The sequence below is a fragment of the Bison bison genome, unplaced genomic scaffold, assembly GCF_000754665.1.
Source record: "Bison bison bison isolate TAMUID 2011002044 unplaced genomic scaffold, Bison_UMD1.0 scf7180017864341, whole genome shotgun sequence".
NCBI lineage: Eukaryota > Metazoa > Chordata > Mammalia > Artiodactyla > Bovidae > Bison > Bison bison.
In genome coordinates this window covers 1,930,776-1,954,270 of record NW_011494913.1, presented here as the reverse complement: position 1 = coordinate 1,954,270, position 23,495 = coordinate 1,930,776, and positions in this window count along the sequence as shown.

Sequence of the window (23,495 nt, the reverse complement as noted above, 5' to 3'; positions counted from 1 at the left end):
GGGAGGAGGGTTCAGGATGGGGAACACATGTATACCTGTGGCGGATTCATTTTGATATTTGGCAAAACTAATACAATTTGTAAAGTTTAAAAATAAAATAAAATTTTAAAAAAATGCACAGCATGCTTAGGGACATAAATAGATCAATGTGGGTAGGCTACTATGTGCGTGTGTGTGTGTGAGTGCGCATGTGTGAGTGCATGTGTGTGAGTGCGTGTCTGTGTGTGTAAGTGCGTTGTGAGTGTGTGAGTGCACACGTGTGAGTGCACATGTGTGAGTGCGTGTGTGTGTGTGTGTGAGTGCGCATGTGAGTCCATGTGTGTGAGTGTGCACGTGTGAGTGCATGTGTGTGTGAGTGTGTGAGTGAGTGCATGTGTGAGTGCTTGTGTGCGTGTGTGTGTGCGTGTGCGTGTGTGCGTGTGCACGTGCATGTGTGTGAGTGCACATGTGAGTGCATGTGAGTGTATGTGTCAGTGCATGTCTGTGAGCACGTGTGTATGGCTCTGTGTGCATGTGTACACATATGCCTGAGTGCATGCGTCCATATGCATGTGTGACTGTGAGTGTGTGCCTTGTATGCACATGTGTGTGCACATGTCCAGATGTGTGTTTCTGTGTAAACATGGTGATGATGAGGCATGAGCATCTCTTGGGAGAGAAAGGAAGAAGCAGTGGGAAAGGGAATTGGGTTAGATGCCTTACACACATTCTCTAATTTAGTCCTCACCACAACCTAGCAATATGGCTTTCATGGTACCCGTTCTACAGAAAGGATTAGTGAATTGTTCAAGGACAAATCAGTAACGGGTGATGAAACTGTAACTCAGGCCAAACCTCTAACCAGCCCCAACCACAAGGACCTGAGACTTGAGTACTGGAGTCTAGAAGCCCAGCTCTTCCACGTGCCCACCTCTCAAGTGGTATCCCATTGAACCCCTGAATGTCTGACATTCTGCTGATGAAACCTCAGGGGACCACACTTGTCTCCCAGAGAGTTCCTCCAGCCTGCACAGGGCAACTCTGCACCTCAGCCACTGGGGCAGAAGATGGTACTTTTTTACAAAGCTTTTCTTGCAATTTAGAGTGCCAACAGGACAACACAAACCAGGATTTCAGTCTTTCGGGACAGCCTGTCTGTAAATGAAGCAGGAGGTCAAGATTTGAGGAAGTTGGGAAGGAGTCCCCTCACAGCCGCTCTGCTGGACTGGGTCACTGAGTGCTTAGTACTCCACACAGAAGTGTCCTGGTGCCGCCAGGCTCACTGACCAGGGCTCCCCTGGCCTGCCTCCTGTTAAACCGCTTACTGAACAGTGGTGACTTAGGCTCAGGGCACCCTGCATCTAATTCAGCAAAGTGAAAAAGGGGGGTCCCCTCCTTCTATCAGATATTAGAATGTGTTTCCTGTGCCAGACACTACAATCTCTCACTTAAATATGCACATTTTCTATAGGCTATACTATATTTTCTGTATCATTTTATATAGAGTAAAACTGTACATCACATATTACATATTTCATCCACATTTACTATACATTTACACAAAAATATTTTATATATTTAATACATAATTATTTAATATATTTAATGAAATACATCTTTATTTATATCTTGGTAATATAATTAATAAAACAAAATATTTTCTATGTTTAATACAAAAACATTACATGTTATGAATCCCATGTGGCTTATTACCTGTTTTATTTTTAGTACCATCATTTGAATCAGTTACATATCACCCCATTTTCAGACAAGAAATCTGAAATCCATCAGGCTTAGATAAATTGTCCAAAGTCCAGTTATTAGGAAGTGACAAACAGAATGCATACTTCCATTTTTCTGAAATTGGAATCATGCCCTTTTCCTCTGTGTCAGCTCTTTGGATGGGTCTCATGCTCAGTCACAACTAAGATGTGAGCAGAGGCAGCCTGGACCCCAAGGCCTCACCTCCAGGCATCCTCTGCTCTGCTCTGCACCAAGCCTGACTCAGTTGGGCCCAGCCACTGCCACCCCTTCACAGCCTGAGGGTGGTAGCAGCCCTATGGACATACTTTTAAAATCCTGGCCTGAAATTGGTCAGCAAAGTATGGCTCATCCAGAAATACGATATTACAGAGACCATAAAAGCATGTTTACAAAGTGTTTTTATGGCTATGGAAATAAATGGTCATATGTAAAATAAAAAATAACAATAGACACATTGGTATTCATAGCATGAGATCAACAATGCAAAAAAAAAAAATCATAAAGGAAAAGACAAACAGGGAAGTCACCTGCTGACAGTGGTTATTTCTGGATGATGGCCTTATGGGTGCCTGTTTCTTCTTCTTTTGACTTTTCTATATTTTGCAATCTTTCACAATAGACACACATCGCTTTACAATGGGGTGAGGGGGCGACATTTAAAACCTGACTTGCCTTGAAGACTGTGTGAGCCCCTTCCCCCTGTGCACTTCAAAGGGCCCAGGTCTGGACCATGGTTCCCCATCTGCAGAGCCTACCCTGCCGAGCCCCTCAGCAGGAGCTCCGCGCTTGGGAAAACACTGCAGCCCTGCGTGGGCCTCTGGTTTGATGTCTCTGCCCTCCCTCCTGCTCTCCCTTCTCGCTTCACCTGAATTTCCCTGGAGAGACACAGACTGCAGCCTGAATCCAATCTTCCCTCCCAAGCAGTCTAAATCACTCAGCTCCGCAGATGCCGCCGAACCAGATACCGCCGAACCAGATACCAGGCTTCACTGCCTGGCAAAACGAGCCTGCCCTGCAACAGACCTCATCCCTGGGGGCTCAGAGAATGTCCTCCCCAGCCCCGTACTGGCTAGGGTGCAACCCTCTCAGAGAAGAAGGCCAGAAAGGCACCCAAGAACCCAGAGTGTAAAATGGACTGTGCCCGCCCCTCCCTCTCTGTGCATTGCTGTCACCCAGGATCACACATGGGACACCAGCAACTCACTTCTTCCTTCCACAAGTATTTAATCAACGCTTCCCCGGCAGCTCTGTGGTAAAGAATCCGACTGCTAATGCAGGAGATGCAGAAGATGCGGGTTTGATCCCTGGATAGGGAAGATCCCCTGGAGAAGGAAACGTCAATCCACTCCAGTATTCTTGCCTGGAGAATTCCATGGACAGAAAAGCCTGGTGGGCTACACAGTCCATGGGTTCCCAAAAAGTCGGACACGACTGAGCAACTATCACTTTTACTTTCCTTTAGGTGAAGCTGAGCAGCCCCTGCCTGGAGGAGGTCAAGTTCCACTGAGGGACAGGCTTGTGACAACAAGCTGCGTGAATGGAGGGATCCACGCCATGTCCACGGAGCAGCAGTGGGAGGAGCAGACCCTGCATCTGGGAAAGGCTGGTCAGGAGCAGTTGCACCTGAGCCGTATTCCCGAAAGATGCGGACTAACTGGACAAAAGAGACATAGGTCAGCGTTGTGTGCAATGAAAACAGCATGAGCAAAGAAGCAAACACAAAATCAGAGCATGTTTCAGATTTCTGAAGGGAAATAAGAAATGGGAGTTTTGGGAGCTGAAAAGGTACCAACCCCGTTTGCAGGACTAGGGAGGTAAAAGTCCCTCCTTTTGGCCAGCGGAGCCAGCCGGGTCCCTAAGGAGAGGAGCTCTGGCAGTGGCAGTGCAGGAGAGAAAAACGGAAGGCAGATATGCCGCCGGGGGCTGCAGTCAATACTTGGTCTGCCCATCTCCCTAGCACCGTAATGGAAATCTACCACAGAGCAGATGTTTGTTCTGCCCTGGTCCAGTAATGAGCAGTGTCATGAACGGGGCACATTTTAGACCCTTTCACAGTCCCAGCCCTGTGGGAGAAATTGCCTGCAGCTGGCCAGGGAGACCCACACCTGGAAACTTGGCCCTGGGAACCAGAGAAGTGTGTTAGTCGCTCAATCATCTTCAACTCTTTGCAACCTCATGGACTGTAGCCCACCATGCTCCTCTGTCCATGGAATTCTCCAGGCAAGAATTCTGGAGTGAGTAGCCAGTCCCTTCTTCAGGGACTCTCCCCAACCCAGGGATGGAACCCGGGTCTCCTGCATTGCAGGTGGATTCTTTACCATCTGAGCCACCAGGGAAGCCCAGGGAACTGGAGAAGCTTAATCCTATCTTCTTGGAGGCCCTGGTCTGTGATTATGAACCTGAAAGAAGCTGGTGGTGGTCCCATTTGTCATGGGATAGAGCATAGAGGGAGCTATTCTGCAAGAAAGGAGGCAAACAAGACAGGAGAAACAGGAGAGAGGCCACAATGGAAAGTGGTCTGGGCTCTGCACTGCCCAACCTCTGGTCCCATTTTTGAGACCCAACTTTAGCCCCAGCCTTCCTTTGCATTCCATGGATTTGGAAGAAAAGTGATTTTTTTTTTTGGTTAAGGTTGAAAGTTGAAACTCTGTTACTTGTAACCCAAAAGTCCTAATAAAGCTTTATTCAAAAGCTTGAGCAGTGTAGTGGAGTTGAAGAGAACAAGAGTTATTTGGGAACTCCTTAGACGATGAAGTCAACCAGACAGGAGTCTGGGTGCTTTGTCAATGAGCCAAGTTCAATTACTGACAGATGGCCTACTTTGCATACCTTCCAAAGACATCCATGGGCTTCAGAAAGAGAATGTATTGGCTGTTACTATCTAGGAACCACCTCTCCAAAAGCAGATGCCTGGGCAGCTCAGGTAAGACATGTAAGGCATCTTGGCATAAGAAGATGCAAGGTCCTGGTCATCCAGTGAGCACTCTGGGCCCTACAGCTACTTAGAGGATGGTTGAGTAACTAGCACCGCCAACATCTCCAGACTGAGTTTCCTGAGGCCCAGGGATAAATGGCATCACCACCTTTGTGGGGGAGCAAGTTGCCTGTGGCCAGTTAATGAGACTTCTGGTGCCACTGCAGCCAGGAGCAGAGGAGAGGTGGTAGAAGCTCCAGGGCAGGGTGGAGCTGTATGGCTGGTCTAGTTTTGTGTGTGTGTGTGTGTGTGTGTTGTTTTTTTTTTTTTTTTTCTTTTTACTATTTATTTACTTATTTGGCTACACCAGGTCTTAGAAGTGGCATGCAGCATCTTTTAGTTGCAGTGGCATGCAAACTCTTAGTTGAGGCATGTGGGATCCAGTTTCCTGGCCAGGGATCGAACCCAGAACTCCTGCACCAGGAGCATGGAGGCTTAGCCACTGGACCACCAGGGAAATGCCCCCTCCTGTGTTTCTAAATGTCACTCAGAGTCACTGATCCCTTCAATTAGGAACCTCTGTCTCATACTTCATCTGCCAAGTTTAGCTTCATCTTGAAGCTTGGGAAGTTTTCCATCTTAAAAAAAAAAAAAAAAAAAACTTACCCAAATTTTTCATCTGATCCAGATTTCCAGCTTTCAGTGCAGCAGCATATTGGTTGGCCTCATTTAAGAGAACAGGAAGAGTGCTCAGCCAAGCTTCAGCCTGGCACAATTTAGCACAGGCATCTTCTGGAAACAGGCTCCATGAAAAAGTAAAGGTGTCACTTTCCCAGGTGGGTGGAGTTCAGCCAACTCTGGCCTAAACCAGGTATACTGGGTAAATAGGGAGGATCTGTACAGCCTGGGGGGCACTGGGAGAAGCCCATTTCTTCTCTGAAGAGCTTGGCCATCACCCCAAGTCCCTCCATCCCCTGGGTTTCTGAAGAAGCAGTTTCCATTTCAGCCAAGACAAAGACCTACCTCCACTCACAGGATCAGACCATGGGGTTGTAGCAGAATTTCTCCTTTTGATAACATCCCAGAGATTCAGGAAATAGTTAAGCATAAATGTCCTTCTTCTTTAAGATAAAAGGTCTTGCTTCCACTCTTGCAGAACAGAAGAGAAAAAAAACTTCATTTTTTCCTCTCTCTGATTGCGGGTAGAATAAACTAGGAGGCCAGTTATCCTGGTTTGTACAGAAATTCCCTCCCTGCCTGGGCCCCCAAACCCTTTTCTATTGAATGCCCTGAAGCTGTTTCACTGAAGCAGCCTCAAAGCTCAGAGCAGACATGTCATGTGGACCCCACTGGAGGGATCCACACAGCTGCCAAGACTGCAGGCAGGAAGGAGGCACAGTTGGTTCGATGAAGGTGGCCTCCGCGACCTATCGAAGTGTCCATCTTGTCTCCTCCGTGGGGTGTGCAAAGCACCTCAGGGTGGCTGTCAGCTGCAAGCACACAGGTTCTTTTTGTCTCCTCTGATGAAGTTGCTCTCCTCTGTGCCCTCACTGAGTGTTTGTTGGACACTTAGTATGTGCCAGACGCCCTCACCATTCCAACATTTGTGACATTGTCTCTTTCTCCACTCTAAAGCAGATGACACCACTGTAATGGCAGAGAGTGAAGAGGAACTAAAGAGCCTCTTGATGAAGGTGAAAGAGGAGAGTGAAAAAGCTGGCTTAAAACTCAACATTCAAAAAACAAAAATCATGGCATCCAGTCCCATCACTTCATGGCAAATAGATGGAGGAAAAGTGGAAACAAGTGGCAGATTTTATTTTCTTGGCTCTGAAATCACTGCAGATGGTGAGTGCAGTCATGAAATTAAAAGACACTTGTTCCTTGGAAGAAAAGCTATGACAAGCCTAGACAGTGTATTAAAAAGCAGAGACATCTCTTTGCCAACAAAGGTCTGTCTACTCAAAGCTGTGGTTTTTCCAGTAACCATGTACAGATGTGAGAGTTGGACCATAAAGCAAGGCTGAGCACTGAAGAATTGATGCTTTTGAACTGTGGTATTGGACACGACACTTGAGAGTCCCTTGGACTGCAAGGCGATCAAACCAGCCAATCCTAAAGGAAATCAACCTTGAATATTCATTGGAAGGACTGAAGCTGAAGCTTGAGCTCCATACTTTGGCCACCAGATATGAAGAGCCAACTCATTGGAAAAAGACCCTGATGCTGGGAAAGATTGAGGGCAGGATGAGAAGGGGGCAAAAGAGGATGAAATGGTCAGATGGCGTCACCAACTCAATGGACATGAATTTGAGCAAACTCATAGAGAAAATGAAGGACAGGGAAGTCTGGCATGCTGCAGTCCATGGGGTCACAAAGAGTCAGACATGACTCAGCAACTGAACAACGACAACCACTCCGAAGCAGCCAAGAGTTTTCAAGACTCCAGTCTCTTCGCCCCTCAAACACCTCCAGTGAGGAATGCCACACTAACAGCATGATGACTATCCTGTCCAGCTTTATCCAGAGGCAGCCAAATGGTCAGCTTTGTGGGGTCAGGCACAACCATCCAAGAAAGAGACACTGGGGACTGTAGCTGCACCTTGAAATGGACTCAGAGACTAAGTCGCCTGTGGGAAGCCCAGCTTCCTCACCAGCACCAGGGCTGGCCCCTTCTAGAAGCTCAGGGGACCCCAAGAAGATGTACTGCAGCTCCTCCCCTCTCCAGGTACCACAGCCTCTCCCTGGCCTACTACAGGTCCTGGCTCCACACCTGGAGCCTCCACCTGAAGGGCAGACCCAGCCTGCCAGGGAGAGGGAGACCAAGACACTTAGATCACTTGCCACATCCACGGGGTCCCCTCTATCTCCTTGTCTCCTCCATGGGACACGGGTTAGGGACCAAGCCCTCTCAGTGATGCGGGAGCAAAGGACCCCATGGAGCAAGGAACTCAGCACAGGAACACGAGGCCTGGGGCGGTCGGCCACTGAGAGTCAGGCTGAGGGAGGAGCTGAGCAGGTGATGACGAGGCCGGCTTCACCAGGGCCCCCGGGGATGCAAATTCTAAGTGGGCCGATTCCACAGAGCCTCTTCAAACCAATTTTGTAAACTTATTCAACATGGTAGAATAAGACAGCAAAACAAATTTTCTGTTAAGACAAATCATATGCTTCTTTCTCTTCCGAAGAAAAGATTACTTGTATCTACAGAACATTGCATAACATTTTAACAAATTTGAGATTGTCTCTCTCGATTCTCAGTTTTCCTGCACCTTTCTCAAAAGCATTAGTTACACTCACAGGAGATGAAGATAACTCACAAGGAAACAGTTATAAAATCTGGCTGAAGATATATTTAAAAGTTGTTTTTCTCTGGCATTTACCTCAGCGAAATGTTTTGTTGGCTGTCGTTCTCGTTCTTGATTTGGATGTTTATTTGTTTGTGGGGCTGTGCAATTTTCTCAAAAGACACCTTCTTGAATGTAAAAATTAGAGAAAAAAATAACTGCCTTCTTCCTGGTAGTCATGCACCCTTAGGTCTCAGGACTTCAGCAGCACTGACGGCCAGCTTCAGGCAGCTGTCTGACCCTCGGTCTCAGGCTTAGGGGTGTGGTCTGTGGTTGCTACAGTCCGTTTATTTATGTGCATGTCACAAAATTTACACTAGAGACAGATCAGCTCTGGAAGGCCAAGGGGTAGGAGAGAGAAGTATTCTGGTGTGTGTGCGACATGTAAACCGTGTGTAGTATGTTATGCTTGTGTGTTTCATGTGTGCTCACTCAGGCATGTCTGACTCTTTGCAACCCCATGGACTGTAGCATGCCCGGCTCCTCTGTCCATGGAATTTTCTCGGTAAGAATATTGTTAGAAAATTGTTATAATACAATGTTGAGAGGCTGGGGAGGGCATTTTCACCTGCAGAGGATGGGGATGATAGGGTGACAGTACTTTATAAGAAAGCCCCTGAGCCCTCAGCCCCTGCTCCATGGGCCCTACCACCAACCCCTCAGCTCCTGGTCCTCAGAGGCCCTCTCTGCAAGCTCAGCTGTCTAGCAGGTATAGTTTTCTCCCTTCCAGCCCTGTAATTCCACAGCCAACATGGCAACTGGACTCTGGCAAGATGATCCTATATTCTGAAATTGTGTCCTCGATCTTGGCATTAAAATGTTATTCTTTATGTTAAGTGATGAAGATTAACACCTAAGCTTTTTTTAATGCTAACATTTGCTAAGATAAATGGTTGGGATGGTATCTAAAATCCTTTTTGGAAATGGAACTGGCCCGTGAAAACCAGATCTGGGGATTTATAATACAAGGGAGTATGTGGACTTGAATTTCTACAGGCATGGCCGGGAACCCCAGGCTCGCTGTCCACTGGCTGATAGCTTATTCACTTCCAGGGGAGGCCTTAGTTTCCACATCCTTCAAACCACAAAACTTAATTAGATCTTGATTTAAAAAAAAAAAAAAAAACAGACCCCCCCAAAAAAAATCTGGGTAATGATTGGAGACATTCTGTGTATAGACTGGGTTTTAAATGATATTGGGATATTACTAACTTCCTCAGGTGTAAAAGTAGTATACTAGTTCCATGGGAGAACTTACTTATTTTTAGGAGATACATGCTGAAGTATTTAGAGGTGAAGTTTTATGATGCCTAAATCTCCTGTGAGATGGTTCAGAGGGGAGAAAAAGAGCAAGAAGCAAACTCGGCAAAATGTTAACAATTGCTGAATCCAGATGAGTTCACTATACTATTCTCTTAAATTCCCTATATTTTACAGGTTGGCATAATAAAAGTTATGGGGAAAGGCTTTAAATAAACACCCCATTTGCTGATTTGGTGCAGATTAAATAAAACAATATATCAGAGAAATTCCTGTCTGAGAACAGGGAACAGAAGGGCAAACCTGGAACCCAGCCAGTCACTATTCTCAGGTGTCCCATCTTTTTTCCATGAAAACAAGAAGGTATCAGAAGAAGGCCTTGGTGAAATCTTGCCCTGGAGATTCATCTCCCTTTATGATAGTCTTAATTTTCAACCCACCAGTAAGCTCACAAATGTGCTTCTGGGATCCCAAGGTATTTAAACTTTATGTATGTTTGGGGCTGTTTTCATAGCCAAAAAGTCCAAGAAATAACAAAGGGTTTCTAAATCAATTAGAGATAGAAAGCAAGAGGAGGGGGAAGAAGAGGAGAAGATGGGAGGAAGGAGAGAAAAGCCCTTGAGCAAGTCCCTGGTCATGGGTCATTGGAAGATTTTCTGAAGCCCAGATAATCAGACCAGAAGCAGAATAAAAAATGTCCATTCCCTTAGCTTCACTACCAACGTTGTTTATTGCTAATCCTTCTTGTTAATGCTCTTAAGTCACAGCGTATATTTCTACCTTTATGAAAGCCTATACATCCTCTTTCAGAATGACCTATTTATGGTCCTTGACTATTCGTGAGCTGAATGTATGCCCAGGTCTGGAATCAATACATCAGGTGGATGACAAACGGACCTCCAGATGACCGGTGGTGGAGGTGAGTGCATAACCTGGGCCTGGGGGAGATCTGAGGGTTCAAGGAGGGGACCCAGGATGACTGCTCAGGCAGGAGGCAAAGACAGTACATTTCTTGCCATCTGATGCTCTGGTCTGTCCCCAAATAGGAATGCTCTGATCTTAAACCCAGCTTGCAAAACTGAGTAGAGGTTCAAGGGAAGGTAGAGTCCTAGAGCACTTATGACACCTGCTATGGTCAGGAAGTCCCTGAAAGGGCTCCTCTGTACCCAAGAGGAGAGGGAAGGTAAGCCCAACGGTAGGCTCCTGCAGCAGTCTCTGACTAAAGACCAGGAAGTAAGCATGAGGACTAAACTGCCTTGGCCAGAGCCCCTGACAATAGTCCATGACTCCCCTCTAGACAGATGTTAAGTTTCTCATTCTTAGTCTAAGACCACAGCCAAGAACCACTCCAAAGGGACCTGCCAGTGGAATTAGAGAGCAAAACTTTCCACTGAGATGATGGAAGCATGGTTCCCTGGATCCTGACTCTTCCATGAATTCTGAGAGCGGTCTGAAAGCCCATCTCATTTCCCTTTATATTCTTGGCTCTTCTCAAATGGAGCCATCAATGCCATTGCCTGCAGAGCCCATTCCTGGTGCAAACCTCAGGACTTTAGGAGCAGGGCTTGCCAGAGCTGGCTCCTCCTAACTCCCCCTCCAACCCTTGTTGCTTTGGTCTAGGTTCTCTGCGCAGAGAAGCCTCCTCTTGCTTTTCACATTCGCCCACTTCCCTGGTCCCTCCCAGCTTTCAGTTCCATGCTTAAGTCATTCATAGCCCAGCACAGACTCCATGCTGAGAAGCAACAAAGGGCAGGGAGGGGTCTCCAGCAGATAGTCACAGAGGGTCTCTAAAGCCCCATCCCACAGGGAACTGAACTCCACAGACTGGCCATCCCCCTTCGCTTCTAGTCTGTCCTTTCACTCCTCTGCAACGTCATGTTCAATGTTCTGTCTCCGTTTGCACGGTCATCTTCGTGGCTCTGGGATCAGCTCTCTCTTCCGAACCATCACTGTGGCTTGCCAGTCCTCTGCTCACATGTTCACTGAGTAAGCTTGCACTGAGCTGAGCCTGCAGGCCAGGCCCTGCACGGGGCACTGGGGAGCATTGCTTCTCCTGCCACTGCAAACCAAGGAGCAAGTGATGCCAGGTGGACTGCCTCAAAAATCACCGCAAACTCGTCACTGTCCTACTCAAGATCTCTAGACCACTCCCTTTATCTCATGAAATACTAGTGTTAGTCACTCAGTCATGTCCAACTCATTGTGAACCCATGGACTGTAACCCGCTAGGCTCCTCTGTCCAAGGAATTTTCCAGACTGGAGTGGGTTGCCATTTCCTTCTCCAGTACCCAAGGTTACTACGAAAAAAACTAACCAGTGTTAGTATATCCTTTCTTACCCCCCTCTCCAGGAACACAAGCCCAGTCATGTTCCTGAAACTCTGATCTGTCTTTACCTTCACCTCTCTCTACTCTTGAGATAGCTTAAGACTTTTGTGTGAGTGTAAGGGTGCATGAGTGTGCATGCGAGTTTAAACATTTACATGTTTGTGGGATGTGTGGGTATGCTTGGGTGTGTATGGTTTAGGTCCTTCAAAGAGAATTAATATTTAGTTGGTCCTGTGGCTTAAAGCTCAACATTCAGAAAACGAAGATCATGGCATCCCGTCCCATCACTTCATGGGAAATAGATGGGGAAACAGTGGAAACAGTGTCAGACTTTATTTTTCTGGGCTCCAAAGTCACTACAGATGGTGACTGCAGCCATGAAATTAAAAGACGCTTACTCCTTGGAAGGAAAGTTATGACCAACCTAGACAGCATATTCAAAAGCAGAGATATTACTTTGCCAACAAAGGTTCGTCTAGTCAAGGCTATGGTTTTTCCTGTGGTCATGTATGGATGTGAGATTTGGACTGTGAAGAAGGCTGAGCGCTGAAGAATTGATGCTTTTGAACTGTGGTGTTGGAGAAGACTCTTGAGAGTCCCTTGGACTGCAAGGAGATCCAACCAGTCCATTCTGAAGGAGATCAGCCCTGGGATATCTTTGGAAGGAATGATGCTAAAGCTGAAACTCCAGTACTTTGGCCACCTCCTGGGAAGAGTTGACTCATTGGAAAAGACTCTGATGCTGGGAGGGATTGAGGGCAGGAGGAGAAGGGGATGACAGAGGATGAGATGGCTGGATGGCATCACTGACTCGATGGCATCACTCGGAGTCTGAGTGAACTCTGGGAGTTGGTGATGGACAGGGAGGCCTGGCGTGCTGTGATTCATGGGGTCACAAAGAGTCGGACACGACTGAGTGACTGATCTGATCTGATAGAAGAAGAGGATAAAAGTGAGAGTTTTTTAAGACAGAAACAGAAGCAGGCAAAGAGGAGACAGGGATAAGAACCCCAGATCTGCCTTAAGGAGCTGAATAATCAGTGGGACCACCATGCAAAAGATGGAAGTGGGTCCTCTCTCAATTTTTTTCTGACACCAGCTGTACCTGAGATTCCTTGATGAAACCCTGGAGGAGGGAATGAAGCCTCATTATAATTGCTACCAGGTATCCTGCCAGCAGACAGGCAGGGGGTGTCTGAGCAAATTAAATCTGATTTAGAGAAATAAAGGAACATGGCAGGTCACACCTTCTGTTGCTGCGGACTGACTGTCAGGATAGGTCAGAACTCCCTGGTTGAATGCTTACGGCTCTCCATGATCAGATCCCAACCTGCATTTCTAGTCTAGCCCACCCTCCACTGCCTAACGTCTACCACACACCATCTTTAAACATACCTTGTGCTTTCTCACGCTTTTGCCTTTACACATTCATTTCCTCGGCAAGCAATGCACTTCATCCCTTTGCCATCTGTTGAAAATCTTCCCAGTTTCAAGCTCACGGGGTACCTATTTTAAGGCACACAACTGGATTTTACCTCCAGACTGACATGCTCTCTCCCTTGTTTGTACCCCCATCTGTGCTTGTTGCTGGCCCCTGTGACATTTATCACAGTCTGTCTCAGTAAAGAGAACTGCACACTTGCCCCCACTTCCCTACCAGATTGAAAACTCCTTAATGAAAGTATTAGCATGAATTTTATTCTATATGAACTTTCAGCACCTAGGGCAGTGTCCTGTACAACACAGATTCATAGTAAATCTTTGTTCAATGCATTAATGAATGATCCTGTGAGTGAACAGACAAACAGAAATTGGGTGACATGGATGGATGGGGTGGTCCAATAATCCTATATATAAAGCAGAAACGGAGCTTAGCTTTGCATGGCCCTAAGTTAGTGTCCAAAAAGACCTCCCCATGCAAGTGTGAAGCCCAGGATTGGGAAGACCTTACCTATGATGATGGGGTGGGGACTGGAGAGTACTGAACAGATATTTCTGCTCTTTGAGTTTGAGAAGACATGGGTTTGACTTCATTTCTCAGTTTCTATGTAGATAGGTCTTTGACTTTTTGCCCAGGAAGGCTGGGTGGAAATCAGACCTTCCTACAAGAGGGACAAATAAGCATTGGGGATCCAGGAAGTAACCCTGGCAGGCCTTTAGCCACTGTCCTGCACCCAGAAGAAAGGGAGCCTGGAAAATAAGTCACAATCTAAGTGGCTTTGTTGTGGAATGTGGTATTGCTGCACAGCCTGTACTTTGACATCAACAAATCCATTGAGTCTCTAGCAAGGAGAGGTAGCAAGGGAACTTACCAGATTTCATCTTGGAAATTCTAGAAAGCCCCTGGAGCTCAGCACCCCCTGGCCTCATAGCAATATTGCTTTACTGAAAAAACATATCAAGAGCCATGTCGTCATGTGTCATATGGTTCTAGTCACGTTCAGGAGGTTCGGGGAGAGGATGAAGGAAATAATTGAGTCAGAAAGAGGAGGCTAAGAGAAGACATGGAAGAAGAAGCAAGGGACAGAAGAAAATGTGGCCTCAGAGCAAGAAACAGAGAGAGAACTCAGACCCACCTGGCACGTTTAGGGATGGAAGGATGAGATGAATGATGCCTTCATCTGACTCTGCCAGAGCAAGGCTAGTATGCTTTGGGTGGGTCACAGGTGGGAACTATTTTATTCAATGAATGTATTGTTTCTATTCAATAATTCAGGCAGTAATCAAGATCAAGAAGAAACTCACATCTGCTGAATGTGCGCCTGTGCTGTGCCACTGACTCACTGAATTCTCAGGACCTTGTGAGGTAAGTACTCAAATTCCTATTTAAACACAAGGAAGTAGAACTTGATGAGGCTAGCTGATTGACCCAAGGTCACCCAGCCAGTAAGCAGCAGTGTCAAAATCCATCTTCAGTCTATTCCACCCCAAACACACACTGACAAACCAGTGCCAGCTCCACAGCTCATTGTGTCCTAACCCACAGAGTAGGTCTGATGTGTGTCACCTATCTCCTTTAAGACTCAAATCTTGTAGAGTTTTATATTAAAAGTAAAAATTACATCTTGAGACTATTAAATGATACCACATTCAGGGACTAGAAGTACAGTTTCCAAGGATCCTGCTGACCCAGATCATGGCAACAGAAAACAGAAAGCAGAATGTCACTTTATTATTGGTGGTGCCAAGAGCCCACAGAGTAGAGATCTAATGAATCAAGTTCCAACATTTGGCTTAAGATTGAGCCCAAGGCAGTCCTTCAAATCTGTTCTATGTCAGAAAACAAATCTTGTGCCCTTATTATCATCTGTTCCCCACGTGGAGCTATGATCAGGATCCTGCAGCAGGAGTGAGTGATCTTACTGAAGGTAACAGGAAGATGCCACAGGGGACCTCCCCATGCCATGCATAGTCACACGGCCACCAGAGAATAATGAGCCCACCCCCTAGCAAACCAGGAAAAATCAGTGTCTTTCTTCTTCTGCCCTCAAAGAAAACCTAAGAAGATTGTAAGCAGAAAGGCTTGGCGCACGGGAAGGTTAACTGTGTTTCCAATCCTACTTTAATATTCAGCTATTTTAATAGCATGAAGGACTTCCCAGGTGGCGCTGGTGGTAACGAACCTGCCTGCCAATGCAGGAGACACAGAGATGCCGGTTCGATACCTGGGTCGGGAAGGTCCCCTGAGGAGGTCATGGCAATCCATGCCAGTATGCTTGCCTGGAGAATCCCATGGCCAGAGGAGCCTGGATGGCTACAGTCCCTGGGATCACAAAGAGCTGGACACGACTGAAGCGATTAAGTATGCAGCAGCATGAAAAATGGACCCAAAGACTCATGGCATGTTTGTGAATGGTAATTACACCCAGAGAGGCAACAAAGGATGGTTTGGGTAGGGAAAAACTAGCGATGTGAAGCAAATAGTGTGTCTGTCCAGGGATTGAAAGGGATTCATCCTATTTACCCTACCCCTGAGAGAGGAATAAGTCCACCTCCCTTTGCTGAAATCAAAGGGGAAAAGGTAAACTGAGGCAGCTAGCCTAGTGCCACCATGAGCCACACTCACTAGAGCAACCAGAAGCATGAGCCTCCCCACTCCCAGGACAGAGCTTCCTTGTATAGCTAGAGCCCGTATGTAGGACAGGCAGATTCAGAACACCCAGTGGGACAAACCACAGACAGGAAGTGCCCAAGAGTTTTCAGTATCTTGGGTCCATTGAACTCCTTCCTCCTTATCCTCAAATCAAACTTTTCACATGTATATGGAGTCATTAGATTCTCCAAGGGCTCCTCTCAAACTGAAAACCATTTCCTCTCACTGTGTGATAGCCAGAAAATTAACCCAGCCTCTGTTGTCGTGGATATTGTGAGTAAAAGCAAAGATTCTGTGGGTATGATCACACGTTTAGAAAGACACCTGCAACGGGTGTCGGGAAGCAAGTGACATCCCAGGTGGAAACTTGGGGTATTCAGCATAAGAGGGGACATGGATAGCAAATTGATATGGTTAAGTAAAAATTCAACAATCCTCAACTACAACTGGAAGTAGCAATATGATTTCATGATGTAATTTATTTAAAAACAAATACATGTTTCCTAGCTATGCTTAATGAGAAGGTCTAGAAACAATAACCAACCCAATAGCAATGAGCACCCTTAGCATTCAGACGGCAGTCTCCAAATCCCACAAAAGGGAGCCAGGTTTCCAAGGAGAAGTGTGCATTCTGGATCAGGACATGAACAAGGGGAGAATGTTACACCTCATTAAACTAGAAAGTAAGAAAGCGATCAGTCACGTCCACAGGACTCAGAGCCAGTTTGAACAGACGGGATCTTCCAGCAAAGAAGGGACAACTGGGGCATCAGCAAGGCTAAAAGCTACAATGGACTGACACATATTTGATATGTTTCAACCTATGAGTTTCATAATAATGCTCACAAGAAGAAAAATCTACACTGGACACATTTGGATAAGGTTCTGGAATCAGCTCACTGTTTTGAAACCTTATAAGTAAAGGGGAAGAATTAAGGCTATTTCTCTTTCCTATACACCTAGATTTCTGGGTATCCCAACAGCCAATGAAGTGAGGTTTTTCTTTGTAAATGATTTTCCAGTTTATAAATTTTAAAAAAAAGACTAAAAAATAGTATGACACTGTGTTGCTACTACCAATGAATTAATGGTCCTAAGGTACAATCATCACGGCTGCTAATCATGAAAATAAACACCAGACACTCCATGACTCTTAATGGAAGTCACACCACCACCTAGGAAGTAGTCTTGCCAACAAACCTCTCCCGAATCTGGGCACACTTCTAGATCTATTTGCAGGCAATACAAGAGACAAGGAACAATGTAATCGATTCTGAAGATGCTATCCACCAAACTGACGGTGGAAACTTTATAAGAAAGACAACAACAAAATTGAGAGGCTTAGAAGAAATCAGCTAATCTCAAGATGTGCACCTTATCTGGATCCTGATTCAAATAAACTAATTAAAAAATCACATTTATTAAGACAGGGACATTTAAACATTGACTGGATATTGATGTTGAAAGTATTAGTATTAAATTCTTAGATGTAATGATTATGTTTGGGTTATTTTCTAGCATCCATATTACTTGTCAGGGATTTGCTTCAAAAGTATTCAGAAAGAGGGACTTCCCTGATTGTCCAGGGGCTAAGACTTCATGCTCCCAATGCAAGGGGCCCAGGTTTGATCCCTGGTAGCAGAACTAGAGGGAGAGGGAAATGGCAACCCACTCCAGTGTTCTTGCCTGGAGAATCCCAGGGACAGGGGAGCCTGGTGGGCTGCCGTGTATGGGGTCACACAGAGTCGGACACCACTGAAGTGACTCAGCAGCAGCAGAACTAGATCCCACATGCCCCAACCAAGGGTTTGCAAGCCACAACTAAGACCTGGTGCAGCCAAATAAATAAATATTTTTCTTTTTTAAAAAGAGTGCTCAGAAAAAGAAACAAGGTTGACCGTGGTTGATAACTGAAAAGCTAAGTGATGAATACACAGGGAATATGAGTTTCTCTCATCCATTTTTGTGTAATTACTAAAGCGGTCAAACACAAAAGGTTTAAGAAATAAAAAGATAGTGTCTTCCACTTTTTCATGACTGTCTTGCTTATTGTATTGTTGACCTAGATCTATTTTTCTGATTCAGCTGAATCAGTACATTCTAATTCTACTCCTAAGACAAGGATCATACCCAAAATATTTCTAAACACAAACATCTGATAAGACCAATTCCCCAATCATATTACCTAACCTAAAAATGTCATGCTGAATTTTCTTAAAGTTCTTTTTTGATTAGCATCTCTCAGCATCCCCTTCCCAATGCCTGTTGCAGGTGTCTTTTCAAACATATGATCATTTCATAAAAGGAACCAACTGCTGAATGGCTCCCTGACTCATTTCCTGTCAATATCCCCCAATCTAGAGGTACTACAACTGGAAGGTTACCAGTGCTTCACTACACAACAGTGATGGAAATCACCAGTCAGAACAGGAGGAGGAGGCACTGGTGGTGGCACTTTGCCTTCCAGTTGACCTACCTCTATATTCTGTTTTCTGAGCAGATTATTTCATCTCTGTTACCCCTTCATAGGCTTTCCTGGTAACTCAGCCTGTAAAGATTCTGCCTGCAATGCAGGAGACCTCGGTTCAATTCCTGGGTCAGTAAGATCCACTGGAGAAGGGATAGGCTACCCACTCCTGTATTCTTGGGCTTCCCGGGTGGTTCAGCTGTAAAGAACCCACCTGCAATGTGGGAGACCTGGGTTGGAAAGATCCCCTGGAGAAGGAAACAGCTACCCACTCCAGTATTCTGGCCCAGAGAATTCAACGGCTGTCCATGGGGTCACAAAGAGTCAGACACGACTAAGCAACTTTCACTTTCACGCCTTCATAGTGTTTTCATGGAGAATAAGATAACGCATGTAAGTATTAAAAAGAGGTCCAGACATAGAAAAAGTGCCCTAAATTGGCAAGGTTTCTTCCCCCTGGAAGAAGCTGAAGCCCCAATACTTTGGCCACCTGATGCAAAGAATTGACTCATTGGAAAAAGACCCTGATGCTTGGAAAGACTGAAGGCAGGAGGAGAAAGGAAATGACAGAGGATGAGATGGTTGGATGGCATCACTGACTCCATGGACATGCATTTGAGCAAGCTCAAGGGGTTGGTGACGGACAGGAAATCCTAATATGCTGCAGTCCATGGGGTCACAAAGAATTGGACACAACTGAGCAACTGAACTGAACTTCCCACTGGAAACAGAAGCCAGCAAAGACCTCAGTGGGAACCCCAGTGGTGGTAAAGAGGAGGTACCCAAGAAGTCAAGGGAGCTCAGAGACAATGTTCAAAGTACAGGTACAATGAAAGTGAAAAAGTGAAAGTGAAGTCGCTCAGTCATGTCCGACTCTTTGCGAGCCCATGGACTGTAGCCCACCAGGCTCCTCCATCCATGGAATTTTCCAGGCAAGAGTACTGGAGTGGGTTGCCATTTCCTCCTCAAGAAAACTACTTAGGATATGGTCAAATTGGGACAGTGAGAAATCTTAGTGACCTACAAAGTAGGTCACCAGGCCTCAGGAGGTAGGGACATCACAGTGAGATTGTGACCCCATGGGGAATATAGGGCCGCTGATCTGCTGTATCCACACACCTGCCCCCCACCTTGTACCTGGCCTCCTGGCACCCACCCCCTGCAGCCGAGCACCCAGACATCTCAGCCTCCCCAGTGTGTGGCTCATCCTTTGAGCTTCCTCCCCGTGTCACTTGCAAACTCCAACTGGCATTTTTCCCTGGCACAACCTCTTTGTGTGCAATAACCTTATCCATGGGTTTCAGGCAAGACAAAAAAAAAAGCTTAGATAAATTTCAAAGATCCATGAAATCAGATTCTGAGGATCAAAAGCTACAGGCATGCCCCATCCACACCGAGCAGGCGTCCTTGCCACTCAGGCATGAACAGGGATTCCCAGTCCAGATGGCTTCCTCCCCCTCTGCAGGAGCCCCCACCCTGCCCTGGGACCCATTTGCATGCACTGGCACCTAAGTTTCTAGACAGAAGAGAAAAGTAGAGATGAAGAAATGAAGGCTGACTTGATGCCTCTCTAACTAACCCTGCAGGGACAAAGTGACGGCAAACAGGGAAACATGGAGTCTTGCTGAGGTGACGGCTGCTCCAAGCTTAAATTCAAGGAGCAGGGCCAGTCCAAGCAGGCAGACAGGAGCAGCAAAGCCCCTGAGGGTCTGTTCATGGAAGGTCTATGGGGTGGAAAGTCAAGGTAGGAGCCAGACCCCAAGGGTCTTTGAGCCTTAATAAGGCAGAAAGTGTCGGAAATGCCACGGAATTTCTGGCTCTGGGGAAGAGAGAATGAATGTGGTTCATCAGTCAGAGGGAGGACCCAGAGTATCAGGACTGAGAGGGGTCATCTTGGCAGTCTGTCCGTCACCTTTTCCTGGGCTCCTTCCCTTCCTCCTTTGAGTAGGAGCCATCCTGCTCCTCCCACTTCTCACCACAGATACAAAGACCCAGAGAATTGTGATTTGTAGGGTCCTAAGACTAGTTCCAAGAAAGAACCTGTCTCCCAATGCAATAAACGTGGGTTCAGTTCCTGGGTGGGGAAGATCCCCGGAGGAGGCCGTGGCAACCCACTCCAGTATTCTTGCCTGGAGAATTTCATGGACAGAGGAGCCTGGTGGGCTACAGGCCATGGGGTCACAAAGGTTCAGACACGACTGAGTGACTGAGCACGCACGCACACCATACAAGTGCCGAAGCAGCTCTGCTGTGAGGTATCAGAGCCAACCCAGTATGTTCCAGGCAGCATCACACAAACAATGAACCCACTTAAGAACCATTCACTCAGAACTGTATCCAAGAGCGCCAGGCTCCTCTTTTCTAGGTAGAAACCAAATCTAGCTGATTTATTTTAAGTGAGAGTTACACAAGTCATCACCAAGTATGGATTTCAGCTTTAAGAATTAATGAAAGGAAAAAATTGCGAATGTGCCCAAACCACAATCCAAATGAAGCTTTGTCCTTGAACAATCGTAATTTAGGATTGTCATCTGTGGGCTTGATAATGAAAAGGAGACTTTATCCAACCCTTTCTCCAAATAATAAAAATTGATTTTTGACCAAGGCCCATCTATTGTTCCGGATCATTAACTCCAGAGAATAAATCATTTTCTGATGCAGTAAAACTGGTTTCTAGGGGTTTCATGTTTCAGGCGGCTGGTAATGCAGAACTGAGAGCCTCTTTCAGCAGGAAGCCGCTCCAGGGAGGACAAAGCGGCCTCCCTTTTCTGATTCTATGGGCATCCTTTCAGGCATATGAATTCCAACTAGTCCTGGGTGCTTTCAAAAACAATCTCATTTTAGCCTTCTCCTCTGGAGGTCTGAATTCCAGCCTTTCCCTCAGCAATGCCCTCTGCCCATCTGTACTCTGGGCCACATCAGCAGCCACTGACCCAGGGGGCCCTGGTGGAGCTAGTCTGACTTGGAGAGCAGAGCAGAAGAAAGTGGGGTGTCCCCTGAGGCTGAGGTCCATGGCGCTCATTCAGAATCTGAATGAGCCATAAGCAAACTTCATTATTATCAGTAAGAAGTCAGAATTGTAAGACATTCAGGAAAAAATACATTCTTCTCCCTCAAGAGTGAGCACACAATGATATCCTTCTGATTCTTATTTTGGATGACAAAGGTGCCTCGTCCCAGCAGGGGGAGAGGAGACTAGCAATTTTCAAAGGATCAGCAAGTGACAGATGTAGTTCCAGAACTAGCTGCACTTCCGGCTTCCCTCAGAAGCCCAAGCTCCTCCTCTCCTCCCAGCCCCCTCTCCTGCCCATTGCCCAACAGGTCAAGGAGTAAGGTGTGGGGGGCTGTGTTCCTCAGGCCCCAGGCAGGATTCTCCCCAACCTTCCATCCTCATCGCTACCAGGGAATGGAACACCCTGAACCTCATCCTCCTCTTACCTGTCCAAACAGCACCCTTCTCGCAGGAGCCCCTGTTTCCTACTCCCTAGACCTCTGAGTCTCATAGTCCAGCCTTAGTGTTAGATTTGACACAGAAAAAGTGCTTTATCATAAGGGAAGTCACCAGGTATCTAACAAGTATTACCCTCTTTTCACTTAAATGGTCTTGACTCCTGCTCTCGTGCTTGTAATGATTTTTAAGCAGTACAGTTCAGTTCAGATCAGTTGCTCAGTAATGTCTGACTCTTTGCAACCCCATGGACTGCAGCACACCAGGCCTCCCTGTGCATCACCAATTCCCAGAGTTTACTCAAACTCGTGTCCATTGAGTCGGTGATGCCACCCAACCATGTCATCCTCTGTCGTCCCCTTCTCCTCCCTCCTTCAATCTTTCCCAGCAACAAGTTCTTTTCAAATGAGTCAGTTCTTCGCATCAGGTGGCCAAAGTATTGGAGTTTCAGCTTCAGCATCAGTCCTTCGAGTGAATATTCAGGACTGATTTCCTTTAAGATGGACTGGTTGGATCTCCTTGCAGTCCAAGGGACTCCCAAGTGTCTTCTCCAACACCACAGTTCAAAAGCATCAATTCTTCGGTGCTCAGCTTTCTTCATAATCCAACTCTCACATCCATACAGGACTACTGGAAAAACCATAGCCTTGACTAGACGGACCTTTGTTGGCAAAGTAATGTCTCTGCTTTTGAATATGCTATCTAGGTTGGTCACAACTTTTCTTTCAAGGAGTAAGCGTCTTTTAATTTCATGGCTGCAGTCACCATCTGCAGTGATTTTGGAGCCCCAAAATAGAAAGTCTGCCAATGTTTTCACTGTTTCGCCATCTATTTGCCATGAAGTGATGGGACCAGATGCCATAATCTTAGTTTTCTGAATGTTGAGTTTTAAGCCAGCTTTTTTACTCTCCTCTTTCATCTTCATCAAGATGCTCTTCAGTTCCCCTTCACTTTCTGCTGTTAAAGTTGTATCTTGTGTATATCTGAGGTTCTTGATATTTCTCCCAGCAATCTTGATTCCAGCTTGTCTTTCTTCCAGCCCAGCATTTCTCATGATGTACTCTACATATAATTTAAATAAGTAGGATGACAATATACAGCTGTGACATACTCCTTTCCTGATTTTGAACTAGTTTGTTGTTCCATGTCCAGTTCTAAGTATTGCTTCCTGACCCGCATACAGATTTCTCAAGAGGCAGGTCAAGTGGTCTGGTATTCCCATCTCTTGAAGAATTTTCCACAGGTTGTTGTGATCCACACAGGCAAAGGCTTTGACACAGTCAATAAAGCAGGAGTGGACATTTTTCCTGGAACTCTCTTGCTTTTTTGATGATCCAATAAATGTTGGCAATTTAATCTCTGGTTCCCCTGCCTTTTCTAAATCCAGCTTGAACATCTAAAAGTTCATGTCCAAGGGCAGAGAAGCCCCAGCAAGACAGTAGGCACTGGAGCAGCAGCTGCATAGCGCTTGAGCAAATGTGAGGAGATACCCCACATCCAAGAACAAAGGAGAAGTCCCAGCAAGACGGTAGGAGGGTAGGAAATCACATTTAGAATCAAACCCCATACCCACCAGAAACACTCAAAGGGCTCAAACAAACCTTGTGTGCACCAGGACCCAGAGACCCACAGAGACTGAGACAGAACTGTGTTTGAGTATCTCCTGTGGAGGTGGATCACAATAAACTGTGCAAAATCCTGAAAGAGATGGGAATACCAGACCACCTGACCTGCCTCTTGAGAAACCTATATGCAGGTCAGGAAGCAACAGTTAGAACTGGACATGGAACAATAGACTGGTTCCAAATAGGAAAAGGAGTTCGTCAAGGCTGTATATTTTCACCCTGCTTATTTAACTTCTATGTAGAGTACATCATGAGAAACACTGGGCTGGAT